The sequence below is a fragment of the Podarcis tiliguerta genome, assembly GCF_965153285.1.
Source record: "Podarcis tiliguerta genome assembly, chromosome: 1".
Taxonomy (NCBI): Eukaryota; Metazoa; Chordata; class Lepidosauria; order Squamata; family Lacertidae; genus Podarcis; species Podarcis tiliguerta.
Window position 1 is genome coordinate 74,510,364 of NC_139534.1, and position 10,525 is coordinate 74,520,888.

The 10,525-nt window shown below is 43.9% G+C and overlaps 1 protein-coding gene across 2 annotated transcripts in view; it reads right to left on the reverse strand.

The window, feature by feature from the left end:
* ANO3 (anoctamin 3) overlaps positions 1–10,525 on the reverse strand; it is a 230,818-nt gene that overhangs the window by 206,514 nt on the left and 13,779 nt on the right. The window lies entirely within an intron of this gene.

Below are 10,525 nucleotides of genomic sequence, written 5' to 3' on the forward strand. Positions count from 1 at the left end.
TGGTGAAGAAGGCTCTCAATGGCACAATGATCAGTGCTATTTTTTTTATAGAAAAAGAGGTGCCAAAACTCACTTCGGATGCCTCTATTGTTCTCTTATAATGGCAATGGTGCCCATCTGAGAGGTGCCGGAACTCAGTTCTGGCGAGTTCTGGCTGAGGAAAAAGGCCTGGTCATGATGGCAGTATACTAGGGTTGCCATATGTCTAAAAGTGAAAATCTGGACAGAAAAGTTGTCGACCTATTTTTTTGGGCAGAATTGACTGAGCTATTTAGGGGGAAATTCACCAAAAACTCCAAACACTTCTGACATCAGCTGCCATACGCCCTCTTCTCCCAGACATCCCCCCTATTTTCAACAATCCCCCCCACCAACCCGGATGCTATTTCTGATGAATGAATCCTGGAAATGGGTGGGCAGGAAATTCTGGAGGCATGGAAACCCTACTGTATGCCATCTCCTGTTTTCTGAGTCAGCAGGTATGTACACATTACGAGCTTAAAACACAGTTGAGTTGTCTTTGTCTCCTTTTGAATCATGACTGGTTTTTTTTGGGGGGGGGGGGTTGTGCATCAAAACCCAGTATTTCATAAGAAGTGACAGGATAGCTACAGGATAGACATGGATTGTGGCTAGTGTTGTGTATATACCGCTTTCCAAACCAGCAGTGGGAGCACCCTGGCTTCAGAATAAATGGGAGTAACTAGACAGCCAGCATGCTGCCTCAGTATTAGCTACCGGGGAGTAATAGCAGGAGAGTGCTTGCCATCCTCATGGCTCTTTTGTGGGCTTCCTAGTGGCATCTGATTGGCTACTCTTGGAAACGGGATGCTGTACTAGAGAGGCCTTTCAACTGACCTAGGAGGGCTCTCTTTCTGTTTTTGTGACTTGGATATCTCAAGTTCTTGTAATCTGGATGGTTGGGTATTGTAACAGAAAGTAAAGGGTGGGGCAGGTCTATTCTTTGAGGCCCCTCACCTGAGATTCTTTGCTGAGGCTCTTTTCACTGCCCCTCCTCTGAGACTCTAGGATACAAAACTGAGAAAACAAAGCTACCTTCAAAATGCCAGACTTTCAAAGAAGCTTAGCTCTGAGAAGTGATGGGAGATAAAATGACAGCTCTCGTATTGTTGATTTTCTGCTCCCAGGGTGGCCCTGCAATTGCTTTCATGTCAAGCAGAGCAAAATATTCTATATTACTAAGAGATTTGAATCAGGATGCTCATCCACTGTGGTGTATCTGACAAAAGTACCTGCCACGGCGGAGAATGATTTGAATTTCACTGCTTATTTGCTTCCTCTCCTTTTTTTTGGAGAGCCTATTTTTCTTACTGCCATATTTACAAAAAAGAAAAAAGGATATTAAGCTTCATTGCCTTGCAATGAACCTTTGCTATAAATATTTGCACCGTGTAGAATACTGACATTCACTTTATCCTCTCTGGATAGAACATAAATGTGGATTTCAACCAAGTAAAATCAGGGTGGCCAGCCTGCAAATTAAACAGGCCATTGACAATGTTCTAGTTTCTCAGTCTTCCTATTATATGTTCATATTTAAAGTTTAACTGAATGGGCATAATTACTGTTGCAATGCAAAAATGATTACCAATAAATCATGATAAGAGGTATTTTATTGCCAATGTATGATTGCAAGTAAATTATCCTTTAAAATGGAAAAAAAAAAAGTCACTGGGAAGCTTGTTTAAGATGTTGCATATTTCATGTGTAGAATTTCTGGCAGTGCTCTGCATTCTAATTCCAACTGAATTTGCTAAATTAAAAAAGAGAATTAACATTTCATTAAAAAAATCCACACTCAGAGTTGCATTATGTGCACTGTGTTATTCAAGCAACAATATATTTCCATTTGCATTCTGATTTTCATTTCAAGGCTACTGTAGTTGCTTTTCATGCTTTCAAGACTCTCCAAGTCTGTAGGAGCAGAAGTGATTCTTGTCACCTTGCCAGCTTTGATGCTATCTAAAAAGGTAAAGGGACCCCTGACCATTAGGTCCAGTCGCGGATGACTCTGGGGTTGCGGTGCTCATCTCGCTTTATTGGCCGAGGGAGCCGGCGTACAGCTTCCGGGTCACGTGGCCAGCATGACTAAGCCACTTCTGGCGAACCAGAGCAGCACACGGAAATGCCGTTTACCTTCCCGCTGGAGTGGTACCTATTTATCTATTTGAACTTTGACATGCTTTCGAACTGCTAGGTTGGCAGGAGCAGGGACCGAGCAACGGGAGCTCACCCCATTGCGGGGATTCGAACTGCTGACCTTCTGATCAACAAGCCCTAGGCTCTATGGTCTAACCCACAGCGCCACCCACGTCCCTTTGATGCTATCTAGACAGCCATAACATTAGCAGCCAGTGGTGTTTGCAACAAAACTGCATGTTTCCTTAGATTTCCTCCCCCCTCCCCAAGGAACAGACCTGACAGGCACTTAGCCATCAAGTTTCCTATTGGGGGGAATTTTCCCTGATCTTATGGACACAGCAGAACACAACACTGACCCATAGCACTGGACTTTGCAGAGGTTTTACATTTTGCACTCCAGAATACAGTATAGCTAACTCCTGCCTCCCAGCATGACAACTGGGTCTGTTGTAATCCCTCTGATATTTATTTATAGTAACCATTTTCATAATTTGCATGCCATCTTCCAGAGTTTATAAGGGGAGACAGTCTCTGCCTTCAAGAATTTACAATCTAAATTAGACAAATATAGAATGGGGAGATTAACAAAGGAAACTGAGGTTAGGCAAAAGGAAACAAGACTTGTTCTAGCTAGTGGAGACAGTCAAGTTACTGCTTATGCATGATAGGAACCCATAGGAACTCTAAGAGAGAGATAATACAAAGTTCTCATTTTATTTACTATATTTATAGATCTGCTAATAATGCACATTGATATTGGCTTGCAATACACAGGACACAAAAGAGAAAGGGAGAATGGGGGGAAAGAGTCAGTGTGGTATGCTGGTTAGAGTGTCAGACTAGAACCTGGGAGACCAGGGTTCAAATTTGCAAATATGGAGCCCAGATGGTGACTGGATGATCTACAGTATACCTGAAGGAGCGTCTCCACCCCCACCGTTTGGCCCAGGCCCTGAGGTCTAGCACCAAGGGCCTTCTGGCAGTTCCCTCACTGCGAGAAGCAAAGTTACAGGGAACCAGGCAGAGGGTCTTCTCGGTAATGGCTCCCGCCCTGTGGTTTAATTAAAAGCCTGGGAGAAGAGGAATGTTTTCGCCTGGCACCTAAATATATGTAACGAAGGCACTAGGCAAGCTTCTCTGAAGAGAGCATTCCACAAGCAGAGAACCACTGCAGAAAAGGCCAATTCTTGTGTTGCCACCCTCCAGGCCTCTAATAGAGGAGGCACATGAAGAAGGGTCTCAGATGATGATCACAGGGTCCAGGTTGGTTCATATGGGTAGAGGCGGTCCTATAAACTAACATGGCTATTTAACACAATGTTGACACATCAGGTGATTCACACTTTGCTGTAAGCTAGATCTTTTATTTGAAGAAGTGCTACCAGCATGAGTTTGACCAAACTGCGGGAGGCAGTGGAAGACAGGAGTGCCTGGCGTGCTCTGGTCCATGGAGTCACGAAGAGCTGGACACAACTAAATGACTAAAAAACAACAGCAGCACTTTTGTATGTATTACCTGATCCAGAGCATTAAACATGGATTGCCACTCTATACCTCATTCAAATACTATTTCTGAGAATGAGCAATGCTAGCCTATGGCAACATGATTGGAATGTCGAAAGAAACAGCCTTCTGACAGTGATCAAAGAACATAAGAAGATCCATGCTGGATCAAGCCAGTTTCCATCTGGATGGCCAAAAGAACCGCATAAAGAGGATCATGCTAAAACAACAAAGGGACATACACTATCCAAAGTGGCAACCTAAAAGGCAAAGAAGATTGTGAGCTTGTTGTCTTCTTTGGCATATTGGCATATTTTGCTGGATGCTGGGGATACGTGATAATAACTCTATTTCCTCTGATGAAATGTCATAGTCCGCAGAGCCCAAGCTGTTTATGCAGGAGTTCCAGTAAGCCTTTGAGTGTCTCATACTTCCTTCCTTAGTGGTCTCTGTGAACTCTGTGTTCTTTTGAAAATGAACACTGGAAGAGAAAAATATACTAAAATACATTCGTTCCATCGTCTGGATAAATTAATCCAAAGGACAAGGACAGCTCAGTCCCCAGAAAGAGAGAAAAATGCAGTAAACACTTATGGGCATTCCATTGCCACTTTGAAGGCCGAGAATAGTCTGAGAAGATGTTTTCCTTCATGTTTACATCTTGACATTCTGGTTATCATTCAGATATATATTTGTCACAATCAGATGCTTTAAGTACAAAGCTGATTCTGTCCTTTTCATTTTTACTTTGTCTACGAAAGTAAACCATGGATGAATCAGGTGTGCTGAAGATTTCATATGTTCCTCTAGTGGTTTCTGGAGTATTGTTCATCCTGCTACCACAAAGGGGGCAACCAAGACACTCCCTAGAGGGCATCTGCAAGCTATCTTAACTCTGGCTGAGAAGTAATGGGGTGGAATGGAGTAGCAGAGTCACTGCTACACCCATAGCCCCTGTCAAGGGTGCCAACGTGAATAAGCCCCACCCTGCAAAATCGATCACAAGATGTGGCACACACAAACCATTTGAATGGCAACAAGCATCAACTTTGTAGGGACCCCAGGCCTTAAAGAAATCTAAGGTGCAGATGATATTGTCTATTGGGCTATTTTACCTGTGTGATACCAATAGAGGCAACCATATATATATATATATATATGGTTGCAATTGGCCAATGAAGTATAGGATCCAGCTATGTGATTTACTGAGTCAGTAATGACCGCTACCCACATTAAATGGGGGGCGCCCTTTGCGTGGTCATGCACAGCCCCCTGGACCCTATGTGGCACCACTAGCACAGGCTTGGCTTGGCCTTCCCCAGGTGGGATACCTGGAAGTCTCTGCCTGGTAACTCTGCCTCAGTCAGTTGCCCAATCCCGCCTGGGTAGGCGTTGCCAAGGTGATCAGCCCAGGTAGGGGGAGGGACCACCTTGCCCACACAATAGGGGGAGGATCTTACCTGGGAATCATCAGTTGGTTCCAGAGCTTCTCCCACCCTACCCACCCTCAGTTAAGACTTCTTTTGCAGGTTAACCTTTTCTCCACAGGTACGCGGGCGTTGCTATGTCAAGGTTGCTGTTGAAGGGCCGTAAAGGAATTCTCCTGCATTGGCAGGTTTGCCTTTCCTGTAGCAAAACATCACAACTTGGGCGGTATCAGGTCTTGGGCAGAATCCTTTAGTCTATCTTCCCTAAATGGGGGTGGGCATGTAGTGGAGACCCATGTCCCCTTTCTCTTTGTGGCGGTGATCCCAGGGTTCCCCGTTGAAGGGGTTGTTTTGAGGGGAGGCTTTGGTCATACGCCTAGAGGTTGTCATTGCTCTCCCCTGCGGTGGCGGCGTAACAGGGATGGGCTCTCTCTGCTTGAACATATGTTCTCCAGAGCCAGCCCACCCCCCCCCACACACTATGGATAACTCTGATGTTCCCCAGATCCCTGACGGGGGACTGGGAGGGATAAACGCCCAATGCCTGAGCCAAGGTCTACCCACATCTGAAATATAATTGTGGCCAATTTTAATCCCATAGCAAGTTGTCTTGAGTCGTTATTCCACACAGGAGCTGCCCAGGGTTTGGGGGACTCCGCCTGTCCACACAATAAAACATTCCAAAAAGCGTGGTCTATAATTACAAAGAGCTCCATGTTCTAAATCAAAACAATTACAGGTTTTTATATCTAAAACAAGATAAAAAGTAGCCTTGGACTGTACATGCAGACACATGCACAGACCTGTAGCTCCTGAATGCTCCAGAGCCACTGTATTTGTATATAAAATAAAATTAGATCAAATGGCGAAGATATAGTCTTGATCATTTTGGCCCCTGGACACTTTTAGCTTATGCAATGTTTTTTTCAAGAAGTACGTAGGTATTAGGTAACTTGTGCTAAAAGGTATTTTTATCACTTTACAAGCTACATTACCAAGATCACTAAACCAAAACATTTCATAACAGAGAGGCCGTAAATGGAAAGGTCCCCTAATTCAGTCTTCACTCTACAAATCACTCTTCACAAAGGAGATTTACAAACACCCACACCCATTCCAGAGGGAGACTGCAGAAGAACTAAACATAAACAAAAAGGAGACTTTTATATATGAGAATAAACAATTCTAACCTTGGGCTTCCCTTGGCTTTTCCTTTGTTTCAGCAACACAATTTCTATCCTGACCACACGGTCCGAAAGTCTGGCTCCGGTTCTGGCTGTGCGCAGGTCTATGGAGACCAGATGACAGCTACCTCTGAACCTGGCACCTTGGAAATGTCAGACAGGGAGAGGCTGGTACCTGGTGTTTAGCAGTCAAGCTCAGGTGAGAAAGAGGAACTGCAGAGGGATCCGAAAAAGCTAGATGAAACAGCTTAAACACCACATTGATCCGAGTAGACACCATGTGACGAAACTCACCCTGTTAGCAGCTTTGAAGGCAAGCCTAGTTTGGTCTGAGCAACAAGGACTCAGCTTGATGCTAGGGAAGTTCACATGACCTTCCCGCTCCTATGACGAATAAAATGTTTGTGTGGTGTGACAGGGGTGAAGGGAATACAGTTATACCTCGGGTTACAGATGCTTCAGGTTGCGCGTTTTCGGGTTATGGACGCACCAAAACCCGGAAGTACCGGAACGGGTTACTTCTGGGTTCCGGCACTCGCGCATGCGCAGAAGCACTAAATTGCGCTTTGTGCATGCACAGAAGTGCCAAATCACAACCCGCGAATGAGCTGTGGGTTGCAGACACTGCGGGTTGCGAGTGTGCCTCTCACATGGAACACGTTCGCAACCCGAGTGTCCACTGTAGTCCCAGCGTGCAGCAGCAATTCTTTGCTATCATGCACACATTTGGCCGGTGTGGGAAAGAGCTAAATGTGCATATGGTTGGGAGGGCTTTATGAGTGTACATCACTTTTTCATAATGCTCAGAAGACAGAGAAACATTTCTAAAGCACGAGGTTGTGCCAGGGGCACAGCATAGGCATGCATCACTTGGGGCTAGCCCAGGTGGGTCTGCGACCCCCTCCCATGCCCCTTGAATGCACAGGCGACTATTTAAATCTCCATATGTTCCCATTACAGTTTAATTGGCTTTTTGCCACCTTACCTTTAGCCTCTTCTCATTCTTTCCCTCTGAACCTTCATGCCCTGTGTATTTCTCACTAACAGAGCAGGAGCTCTGCCAGTTAGCCACGTCCTCCGCCGAATCTAATGACGCGGCTGACTTTCAAGGAAACGACAACAACTTCTGAGTGATTAAATCTGCTTTAGCTAAGAATATTTTGGAATGAAATTCATCAGGGCCACCATGTGTTTTAAGAAACAAAGTTCTTGTGGCATGAAAATACAAAGACAAACAAAGTTAATGATAAGCATAGTATTTGTGGCCTAAATTTATATTTAATATTTTGCAAGCCTATTTGATATTCATAAAGAGTGCGTTGGCAGGTCGCTTAGTGCTGAATATTCTTATCTTTTGTCCCATGGGTGGAAAATGCAGGTTGGACTGGAGATCATTTTCAGCAGAAAAACCACCAGCAAATTCCACTGGCAAGACACTCTGTGATGAAATACTCCCTTTTGCTCTTCCCGAAAGCAGTTCCAATCAATTCCCTTGGGAAAGCTGTGGTTCTAATGTCATGAGAAACATAAAGAATTCTCTCTGTTCATTATTTTCCATGCTTTGGGTAATTTGATAATCTCTGACATGCCCCCCTTTTTAGTCACCCCCAACATTTTAGATTTAGTTTATAGAGAGGATGCTCCAGTCTCTTGATAATCTCTGCACTCTTTCCAGTTCTATGAAATTTGCCTTGTTCACATTGTAGATCTTTATTCCACCCTTGTTCCTGATGCAGATCTTCACTCACCCTTCCTTCCCTGGTGGGACAGGAGCATTTTGTGGTGCACCTCAGGTGCCAAAATGTCTTGGGCCAGCCCTGCCAGTAAATTGAAAGATAGGGAGGGGTACACTCTTCTCCGGCTCAGATGAAAATCCAAGTTCAATAAGGATTCAGGAGCCATAATTATAGATTCACAACTGGAAGTGAACATGATGAATCCTGAGGGCTCTTTCTGGCCTCAGAGCTACATCAGTTCTTGTTAGTTCCCACCGGTTCAGACAATATTAATGTGCATATGAAATTGACAGTTGTTGTCCTGATGAACATTACCTTATGAGTAGCCAGATGTTTTGGACTATAGTTTCCATCAGCCATAGACAGGCTGGCCAATGGTCCTAGATGATGGGGGTAGTAATCCACAATATCCGTATGAAACCACATTGGCTAGTGCTCTTCTACACAGGCACTGAACATAATTTGCCATTTCGTTTCTAATTCAACTGGTTTGGAAATGTTCCTTCTGTAGTTCATTGCAGTACATTTCCATCTCCTTAATATTTTAGTGCTATCAGGAGGTTTACTATATCACCACTTATTCCTGACCATTTATTAAATAGCTCCAGACCCAATACAGAGCCCTGAAAAATATCAATGCTTATGTTCCTTTCATTTTGAGAACTGCCCATTTATTCCTGCCCTCTACTTTGTTCTTTAAACTGTCCTCTTCTGCCGTGACAGTGTTGATACAGAGTAGAAACTACGAAGTGTAATGCTCATTTATGACATTCTTTTCCAATGCCACCTTGTTAAAATTGCACTGTTGAATCTAGTTCTTTTCACAGAATACAGAGTGCATTGAGAGGTGGGTTACATTGCAAAATTCAGTTGACCTGAAATGGTCCAGCTATTTTTTTCGGTCTTGCAAAACAAAGTGAACATTGGATAAACAAAAGACTAATTAACAACATTTATATAAATGTACAATTCCTGGTGATATGATGTCAAAGTGAATGGCATTCATAGTAAATTAGCATTGTACAAGCAAGCATGGAGACTAACAGGCAGCCAAATTCTCATTTAAAAAAATATTTAGATTTCCAAGCATCTTTCAAATTCCTTTTTATTTAGAACATTTGGCTTCCTATATATTTCAAATATGTGTGTATATACTACCTGCCCTTCCCCCTTCTGATGCTGCTGCTGTGAGTGGCAAGGCCAGGGAGTCACATCTGTGGCAGCGGTATGTTATGATTGCTCCATAAACTGGGATTAAGACCCTTCTTTTTTTGTTGAGCCGCAAAGTTGGATTAATTGGTTCAAATAATTTATTAAGTGCACGATTCAACTAAATAGCTTAACTGGTGGGAGCCAGCACAATGACTCTGGCTAGTGCAACAAAACTTTCCGCTCTCTCCATCCCCAGGACTCTGGCAGGTTGGATGAACCCCCAGAACAGAATGCAGGGGAAAGAGCGGGGAGATCGTTTTGTCTGGCAAACACACCTACTTGAGCTGATGGAACAATCACCTTAGCCTGATGTTGAATTGCACCCTAAGAACTGAACATTTCATCAGAGGTGGGGAAGAAGATTAGAGACAAGCCCCTGCTTGCTCTTTACAAGACAACAGGCAGAGGCTTACCTCCAGTCTTAGCACGGTGGGGGTCACAGCACTAAGATCAGACATAAGCGCCTGCTGCTGCATTTTACCATGAAAGAACAAGCAGAGCCTTATCACAGATCTAAGCATCACATACTATATGTCATTGGGTTACTGGCCTGAAATTGCCTTGTGGGAGCAATTCAGAGTTCTGGTGGACCTGATTAGGACTACAGGCCATAGGTTCCTCACAGCTGCATTCCATAAGTGCAGAACCCATTTCTCTTTGGTCAATGGTGTTTTGTTCTAATCAGTTCTAATTTGGAGAAGTGAGGAAACTGAAGGATTATAAGGTTCATATTAATCCAGAAGTATGAATCGTATTGTTTCCCATAAAAAATGTGTATTGAATGAAATCTTTGAGCACTCCTAATCAGTATACCTGTAGAACTGTAGCATCAAAGCGTTGGAAGGATCCAAAATGCCTTGTCGTGAGCAAGGGCCTCCCACCCACCAACTCCTCAGAACAAACATGCTTGATCCTTCCAGACCTTCATGTGCCACAAATAGATGTGTTTCAGAAGGTGCCAAGCCACAAAAGTCAAAAGAAACCATAAAATTGACACTGACCTGGGGAACGTCAGCTGATCTTGGGAAAAATTCCTTCCTGACACCAAATATGGTGATCAATCAGACTCAAGAAATGAGGAGCAATCCCATCTGTGAAGTCTTCCCAAGGGAAATTTGTCTGGAGGACAAATCCCCTTGGCCAACATCTTATCCCTGGTTGTCACGGTCCCCTGACAAAGTGAGAGGGAACACTATGTGGGATGGAAAATTTCTACTAAGTGGGACTTCATCAGCTGGAAATGACACTGGATGAATCTGATCTAAAGCCTATAAGATAACCATGAGCACACATGCTTTTC